The sequence below is a fragment of the Rhagoletis pomonella genome, unplaced genomic scaffold (assembly GCF_013731165.1).
Source record: "Rhagoletis pomonella isolate Grant_MI unplaced genomic scaffold, Rhpom_1.0 Rhpom_scaffold_00004, whole genome shotgun sequence".
Lineage (NCBI taxonomy): Eukaryota > Metazoa > Arthropoda > Insecta > Diptera > Tephritidae > Rhagoletis > Rhagoletis pomonella.
In genome coordinates, this window is record NW_023458558.1 from 64,434,175 (window position 1) to 64,443,994 (window position 9,820).

Genomic DNA, 9,820 nt, shown 5'->3' on the forward strand with positions numbered 1-9,820 from the left:
GCAGGCAGGCAAGCACAAAGCTAAACAAAGCCATGCCAGGCAATGAAGCGCTAATAGTAATTTACTTTATTAGCTGCAATTGCCATAAAGACAATGGAAATTTCAAAGCGTTATATAATACCAGTATCAACAATAGCAGTCAGCACATGCAGTGTGCTCTTTTAGACCCCACTGTAAAGCTGATAGTGTGCGGCGAGAAAAAAATCAGTTTCAAATTTCCCGCATAGTGTCTTTTTAAAAATGCAAACCCGAAAAAAAAAACGAAAATAACGCAATGAAAATCAAATTGAAGATGTGGCAGCAAAATTTCACCTCACACCACGCCAATTTCCTCCACACATTGCCCTATAAATAAGTGCGGGTGACTGGCGGCAGTAGCAGCGTCGCGACGGTGGTGGGGATTTGCATTTCTTGTACCAAGTTTCTATTTTTTTAATTTTCAAGTTAAAGTCGCACCTTTGTTTAATTTGCAAGCAAGTGCTGTACTATGTACTCGCTGTTTTTCCACTAAGTACCCTAGGTGTTTTTTTAAGTTCTACTCTGAGCACCCTCACCCACCTCATATACTACAACCCAACCCAGCAGGCACAGCGCGTCTTAATGGCCAATTTTCCGGGCGTAATGCGTTTTAAGGACATTTTTGTGGGGTGTTTATTTATAAGTACATTTAGAACGAAAAGCAACAATACAGGCGAGACGTTGTATATACTTATTTGTGTGTGTGTGTGTGTGTGTGTATGCATGCAGGCGTGAGACTTGACTCTACTTTAAAACTTTTTACTGACGTGAACATAAACGAGTCAGGCGTGTCAATGACCGCATAAAATTTTTACAAAGAAGTATGTAAGTACACCGCAAAGATGTGATTCGTATTTATTTAGAGGCAAATTACAATTATGGAGACGAGTTTTTCTTTAAATGAAAAATTCTGGTTGCCGACGGAAGGCATAATTTTTTCTATTTTTCTATATACTCTTGAGTTATTTCCAATATAAGTACATATGCTTATCTTCAAACAGGTTTTTAAACGCTAATCGAACTGTTTGTTACCTTTGTAGGTTACAAAATATTGCATTATGAAAGAAAAAAATTAATTACTTTAGTGTGCAGAATAAATTCTAAACAACATACAGTTCTCAAAGTTACTAATATGTTAAATTTTAAAACACAAAATTGCAGAAAAATTTTAAACGTTTTTAATATTTGCGACCTTTTGAAACTTTTTTAATTTGGTAGTATATATATGCATACCAAATGAAAAATATAACATCAATATTTCTGATTTAAAACACGTGGAAAATTTATTAAATTGTTTTAACTAAGAAAGCATAATTCTTTCAGCATTTGGCTGAGTTCTATGCTTTTTAGTTTAATATATGACTAGAAATAAAAATTTTGAAGTCATCAAAAAGTCGTAAAATTTTATTAATCATACTGGCACCTAACTTTTATGATTCAAATTACTCTCAATCAATTTGTTGACTAGCAATTTGTATAAAATTAGAATTTTTATTGCACATTGCGAAGCAATAAATGACAAAATATTTTCTTAGCATTTACATTTTAAAAATTATTCATTTACTTTTGCGTCATCCGTAGCAAATTTTTTTAAATACATTTCATTTAATTGTAGCAAATAATGAACGCAGAATAAAACTGAAAGACTATTTTGCAAGCATTTTATATGCAGTGAACAAGCAAGCATTCACAAGCTATTTTTTTTTAATATTATAATGCTTTCCAAGCTAAATTTTTCATAAAAATTTTGTTATTGAGAAAAAATTTAAATTTAAGTACAATGGCTTAGAAATCGCGATGATATTGCAAATTTTGTTGAAAATTTGTTGAATTTTTATAAATTTTTATAGTTGTGGTTTTTGTATATACAATATTTTTATAAAATTAACAAAACCATATGCTTATTTGTGTTTTAGTTATAAACTGCTGAAATTCTTACTACGCACAAAGCATTGGCTCTGCATATGTGGAGCTTAAGACTGCAGTAGCTACCCGGTTGGAAATGAACACAGCGTGGTTACACCATTATAGAAGAAATTATGTATGTACATATTAGTCAATCAGTTAGATCGTTCAGGTGGGGCTGAAGAATTCATTTCGCATGCACGATCATTCAATCATCTGTTAAGAGGTGGCACCTGTACGAAAAGTATTTGAACTCCCACAAACAAGTACATCTACTAAGAAGAAAATAAGGCGGCTGTAAAAACCGTGGATGACTCAGCAGCTCTGGGTCATGGTAACGTCCGCTCCACTTTCGAATTTCTGGAACGGAGTTGTCATGCCGCTCGCTACCTGTAAGCTCATTATAATGATAACAGCTCTTAATGAAGCGGGGACTAAGCTAACCTAGGACTAAGTAAGTAAGTAAGTAGATAGATTTGAACAACTGCTACGAGTATACAGCAAAACTCACATGGGCGGATTGGAATATGGCACTTTGACAGGAACATCTTATTGCTTTTGGGAGACATGCAGGAGACTGAGCATGCCCCTCAATGACTTCTAGAGAGCTGCAGAGACGAAGAAGAACCTGAAACCGTAGTGCATCTGCTGTGTGAACGTTTCGCGCTCTTAAGAATTTAAGTGACATGGCAAGTCGAATAACATGACAATTGCTTAAAAGGAATTTGGTAAAATACATATTCGTGGTCTTAAGTTTGTGGTGCAAATTTTTAGTAATATAACCGAGAATTTTTCTAAAAATTCGGAATAAAAAGTTTGAAATTGTGGTAAAATTTTTTTGAACTTTTACCATTTTTTGTACACAGTCCAGTTACCAGTCTTTGAAGTATACCTATTCTAGCTTTGTTTTAAGCGTCTTACATATTTTCAGCTTTCTTATACATATAAGCCTTTGGAAAATATGCTTAGCCATTATATTCTTGCTAGGTATTTAAAACAACTATGAAGCATGCATATATTAATCTATATGTATACCAGCACATAACAGCTATAAAGCACAAAGCTGCCATCAATATAATTCAATTAAACATTTCCGAACCAAAAACCCAACACCTTCGCCTCTAAAAACACATAAAACTTTGCTTTGAAAGTAATTGCGCTCAGCTTGTATGTAATCCCCACTAGCATTTAATTAAGCTACAAAAAAAGTCTATATCTATAAGAAGCTGGGACAATAAAAGTCAGAAAATAAATAAACGAGATAAACGTAAAATCACAGTTCATTTGTATTTGTATAGTTAAAAGTGGAAGAAAAAGCGAAATCTTAGTAAACCTCCCATGAAAAATGTGTGCGCGCATGTGTGTTTGTGTGCAACAAACCTGAAAACACATAAAAATTTGTAATTGCGTCCGCCACATATTTTACCACCCCAGCGCGGGCATACGTACGCACACGTACGTACATACTATTTGCTACATATATTTTTTATGATTTTATTGTATTATTAGTGCATAATTCTTTTGTTGCCGGTTTCCTGTTGCCAAACGCGCACACATAAAATCGACATAAAAATCATAAAAAATCAACAAATTGTGACACTTGATGCGTTGCCACCGACGCTACGCGACGCGCCGCTTTATTGCCACAATTGCTGCTATATGCAGGCACATACTTTCATACATGCACACATTCCAATACTCGCTCCATAGCTGCTTGAATTTTTCATTTTTCCACAACAATAAGTAGTAGCAGTTGGCTTGACTGACTGTCACCAAATGTTCGCCTAAATGACTGAGCGAGCGTGTCTATGCCAGCTGAAATCATTACACAAGCCATTACGCCTGCCTCCGCTGCCCGCAACATTACAAAAATGTAATAAAAATTTTTTGGAAAAATTAATAGACTTCGACGGAGGCTACTATAACAGTCTTGGCAGCAGCACTAACAACACCAACAACTAGTACAAACATTTTCAAGAATAACAACTGTGGCAACAGCAACCAAACCAACCTTTGCATTTCAATTTTTTCGCACATAAATCTTTATAATAATTTCTTTAACGATTCTACTACGCTTGTGGCGGCCGTCGCATTTTCAACATTTGCTACTATGCCGCGCGGTAAAGTCAGCCAGCGCGTCGCTGAAATGGCGACGCCGATATTAGCACATGGCTGTATGCCGCCGCTATTGCCGCGCGCGCTGTTGGGCAGGGCGTTGGAGCGCATACGCCATAGCTGGGTGGAAATGGTGTTTAAGTATTGGTGTCCAGTGTTGTTCTCTTTTGTTCATCATGATATCGTTTACGCTAAGCGCAGGGTTCATTTCCCAAGTAGAAGAGCGCGGCGAATTCATCGTATAGCTGAGGCGGTTAAGCGCTCTGATATGAGAGCGCCGCGCTCTTAAATTCAACACAATCTTCTTTGCGCGCTGGCACAAACTTTTGTATTTTTTTTTATTCTGAACGCGCCAGTATTTCCCCTGCAGCGTTCATGCACTCATTCACTCAAATGCACGCACACTAAGGCATGTGACAGTTCTGAAGCGTAGTCAAATATCGTAAACTCTCTTCTAAGCAATATCGTAAGTGTAAAATATTTTTTAAAAGCGAATTCGGCGAATTCATCTGTGGCAGCCAGCGTACCACTTGCATGGCACTTCACTTTAGCTTTAATTTATCTACGAGATACAACTGAAAAGCGGCAAAAATAGGCATGATTTCTTTGCATCTACGGCGCGCTCTCTGCTGCCTCTTGCGCCGCATGACCTTTAATTTTTTAATTGCGCATTTACTATATTCACTGACACAAAATTATTGTCTTTAATTATTTACACGGCCTTCGCTGCCATATTATTGCTTTAGGAAAAACTTAGAAATCTTAGCGCTCTGCCAGTCAAGCAGCCAACCGGTCTACATTTGTAATTTCCCCGTCGAATTCCTTATGCAGTCGATCGAAACATGATGTCTGGAGTAGGGATATTGTGTTCTACATACATACATATATATGTACATGCTTGCACTTTGCTCATTCATCTTTGACACGGGGCATTTGAGGCCGCCGCTCTTCGCCTTTAGCGCTTTGCTGAGTAAAAGTGCACATCATGGGCAAAACCAACGAAATATGATGTAAAATGTTGGAAATAAGAAAAACAAAATGAGTGAAGTGATTAAATACTTAGGCTGTGGTTGTTGTTGCTAATCTGCTTAAAATTGGTTATAGTGACAGTCGGAAAAAGAACATTTTTAATTGAGCGCTTTTTCATATACTCGTATTATTTGCTTTAGTATTCATAGTTTTTGCGCTTTTAATTCGCCTTATTCCTCGTTGCTCCGATTGGCAGCTGTTATGTGTGTTTGCCGTCGCAAAAATTAATTTTTTGAAGAAGTCAATGAAGCATATGCAAAGTGTATAGCGATATTTCTAGAGTATGACTTAAAAGCTGCTACATTTCAACCGCAACACATCTGGACATCTGATTTCGTGGAAAAAGCAGATTGAGAATCTTCATGTAACAATTTATTGGTATTCGAAATGTTCGAATGAGTGGTGGGCGTTGCAAGGAACCAACTCTTTACTTATTTCAGATTTATGCTTCTTTAAAATATTTGAAATTTCTCTATTCCTGAGTGCAATTTGTGGTTATACTACATAAGTTTTGTTAGAATCGAAATTCTTTTGCTATTTTTGTCCGGGCTTACATGGGACTACAATCTCTGTTGTACATGTCCACACACCTTTCGATGATTTATAATTTTTATACCATGCACTAAGTTTTTTTGCTATGTAAATATTACTAACAAATATTTCCGCTATGAGCTTTTTCAAGGAATAAAAAAAATTAAATTTTCTAAAATATCTCCTTTTTGTCGTCACGCTTTAGATCAAACGCAGAATACAAAAAGCCTCGGGGATAGACTATTCGGTAAGAATGATATTCTTTTATGAAATAAAGCAGAAACCAGCTTAACATTACTATGACAACCTCTTTTCGAATCAGCATGCATATTCCAAGGGGAAGTCCGTGGAGACTGCACTCCAGAAATCGTATCGACGATTGAAAAAGGACTGGCCTTAAAGGAATACACGCTCGGAGTTTTTCTCGATATCATGGGTACTTTCAACAACGTCTACTGGAAGTTTGTTGTTAACTCCCTTCTCATGACGGGGTACAGTGGGGTCTGATGGATTTTGCTGAGCTTCTTCTCGTAAAGAGAACTATTCTATCAAAACTGGGGGATGATTCCATTACAAAGTATGTGACCAGAGGCACCCTCAAGGGGGCGTTCTTTCCCCTCTACTCTGAAATTTGACAGTGAACACCTTACTTGTAAGCCTAAAGAGCACCGGTTGTCAAGTCATAGCATACGCCGATGATATAGCAATCGTGACAACGGGCAAACATCTTCAGGTCCTGACTGAGTTATTGCAAAACGCATTTGGTCTGATAAACATCTGGTCCAAGGAATGTGTTCTTAGTGTCAATCCTGCCAAGAGGAAATGATACTTTTCACAAGGAAGTATATAACTCCCTTATTTAAACCTTCCACCCCAAACGGGGTGGCACTTACTCTTTTAATCGAGGTCAAATACCTTGGAAATAAGAAACTGGACTGGAAGCGAAAAATTGAAGACAGCTCCAGGAAGGCCAATACCGCCCTGTATGCCTGCAAGACGGCTATAGGCAAACAATAGTATACTGGATGTACACAGCTGTGATAAAACCCATCCTTTTCTACGGGGTCGCCGTATGGTGGCCTTCGCTAAACAATACCTTATCCAGAGCCAAGGTGGAATGTGTGCGGCCAGGTTAAATACAATTCAGCCGTGGAGAGACCTCAGATTCGGACACGCAAACGTCCTGAAGCTCTCTACTCTGTTTAGACAACAAATTCTCCACAAGAATCCCAGAGAGGAACGAGTGGGAAAGGGTCATAGACCTGAACCCAGGGTCTACGGCCATAGTCACAGACTCTCAACCTGCTGGATCAAAATGCTCCTCGGCTGTTCTATGAGTCCCTGGACATAGGGACATCCCTGGCAACTGCCTAGACGACGAGCTGGCAAGGAGGGGGACGGAAATATCTGTAGTCAATTCTGCTCAGAATGCGGGCATACCTATAATCTCCTGCAAACACAGACTAAAGGCGAAACTCGTTGAGGAGGTAAGTATAAGGTGGCTGTGGAAACCATCTGCCATTCTATCAGGCAAATTTGGCTAAATATTGATGTAAATCGATCCATAGCTCTTCCCCGGCTGAACGGCTCTTCTCTCAGATTAGTAGTCGGGGTAATCACCGGACACTGCCTGATGGGCACACACGGTAAAAGGTTAGGATAACCCCCAACGATTTCTGTCGCAGTTTCAGGGACGAGGAGGAGGAGGTGGAGGTAATCGAACACTATCTCAGCCATAGTCCCGCCCTTGGCCTTGAACTCGGCCAACATTCTCGATTTTTTTGCTATATAAAACGCACTCGGTGGTGCAATTACTAAGGGAGGGAAAGAAACAAATGGCTTCGGCCAGTGGTATCACAACGGATTTTTCCATCAGCCAGTCTAACCTAACCCAACCCTAACCTAACATATTACTATTTTATGTGCTTTCTCCGCCTTGATGGCGATGAGTTTTGAAAACATATTTTTTGTGATTTTTCGGCTTGGAAAGATATAGATTAGCCAATCTTAAAGCATCCTTAGGTGAATCCTTTATAATTCGCCTACCCGTCTTTTCAGATTTTGTTAAAGGAGCACCCCCTTAGCCTAGCTGGGTTTGGGTGCTATATCTGCGCGCACAATGTTTGTGAGAGTATTCGGGAAAAAATACCAAAGAAAGAGAAGAGAAGAAAGTTTTGCGAATCAGCTAACTGTATTAGTTATTTTGCTTTTGCCTGACGAAAAAAATGTTGAAGTAATAATATTCAACTCAATGCAAAATGAAACAATGAAAAGTTGGTAATTGCGGTTGAAACAGTTAAGAAAAGCATACAGCAACAATTTCCGCCAACAAAACGGTAATGAAATCAAATCAACTAAAGCGAAATTAAAATGTAGTAAAACTTAGTACGCATTTGTATATGTGCATACATATATGTATACATACAAACAAATATGTACACATGGTGCATGTGCCTGCGCGCAGTGCTATCGTTTAAAATATTGTATTCTGTGCCACAAATCAGAGTAATGAAAATATAATAAACTTTACAATACGTACAAACAATCTGTGCTTACAATTGGCACGCGTTTGTGTGAACGTTTGCACGCGGATGCTTTTCAGTTTTACAATAAAACGTTTTTGTTTTGAAAAGTATTTTTTCTGATTTTTTTCTACTCTTTTCATTTCATTATACATAGTTGCACATTTTTGTTCCCACTGTATTTTGATATGAATTTTTCAACGCTCGTAAATCATTTCACCGCATTGTAGAAAAGAAATGTACAAAAACAACAACTACATACAGCTGCAGTAATAGTTAACAAAAACGGAAAACAACGGCAAAGCTAGCACACTATGCATATCCTATGTTTGTATATGTAGATATGTGTATGTGTGTGTGTGTAAGTTTGCTCGCGCAACTTTTGCAGCTTTTGTAAATTAGCTTTTAGAATAGAAAATTTAATTTCCAACACGAGTTACGAATGCGCGCACACACACACACAAACATTGCCAAGAGCACATCAGAAAAAAACAAACAAATAACAATGGCCGCCAACAAAAACAGCAACAAACAGTGCTTGCTAGAGACTAAGCAAGAATTAAAAACTATGTATATACATACATATGTACATGAATATGTATCGGAGGAAAAAGTCAGCGGAAAGTGAACCCTGCACTCAAATAGAAAATTGGAAAAATGTGGCTGTCGTTGTCGCGCTGTATGCTTTTCTTTTTCCCCACGGGCGCTGCTGTTGTTGCTATTGTTGGTTTCGCTTGTAGCTTGCTGCAACAGCAGTGGCTTTCATGAAACTCAACGGCAATTACAACAACATGCACAACTAAAAAGTAATTTAAATTTTTTTCGTCGCGCGCATTGAACAAAATTCCTCAGATGCCTTAGAACGCGTTTGACGCGGTTGCGCGCTGCTCTATGCTCCATACCCTGGCAGTTGAGACGCTGAGGCTGTGCAGCAAGTTGAAGAACACTTGCGCTAAAAAGTTTGATGACAGCAACAACAGCAATGAAGCACAGCGGCAGGAGTGCTTAGAACAGCAACTAGGCGGTGACAGAGCGGGAAGGGGGAGGGGAAGGCGGTAGGCGACATTAGACCCAGTAAAGGCAGGCTATAATGGATAGCGCGCACACACACTAACAAACACAAATGCCATTGCCCGCCTCCGCGAGCATGCTGAACACATTATGGCGGGTGGTGGTATGTCTTTGTTTTTGTTGTCGTTAGCGCGAACGCTAATGGCAATAGAAGCGCGATATCAGCCATACACAAGCGTTGCGATGGACAAATGAACGAACAAGCGAATAAGCGAGCAGGCGGACTGTTAGTAGATATGTAGAGCAGCTACAGCTAGTTACAAATAGACGACCGACAGATAGGCAAACGGACGGACGGCCAGATAGACAAGCGAACAAAGATGGGTGACGAGCGCATGAGACGGTGCTGGAAGAGATATACATACATATATGTATGTATGTTTTTACATAAACTATTGTACATATATGTATGTATATGTATGTATGATCCAATGCTACACAATCAGCTACGGTACTGTTGATTGCCACGACTGTCATTGCCACCATTACAGCACAAACGCAAAAGCAAACTTTAGTAAAAACAGCAACAGTAAAGTGTCGCGCCCGTGACGCTGCCATTGCTAGCTGCTCGGCACTCGTTGGGTGACGGCATTAGTGGTGTTGCGAAAGAGGGGGCGCTCGGCTGGAAC

General features: G+C 39.0%; 1 protein-coding gene across 6 annotated transcripts in view; it reads right to left on the reverse strand.

Annotated features, from left to right (window-relative positions):
• LOC118737979 (homeobox protein homothorax) overlaps positions 1–9,820 on the reverse strand; it is a 615,436-nt gene that overhangs the window by 127,773 nt on the left and 477,843 nt on the right. The window lies entirely within an intron of this gene.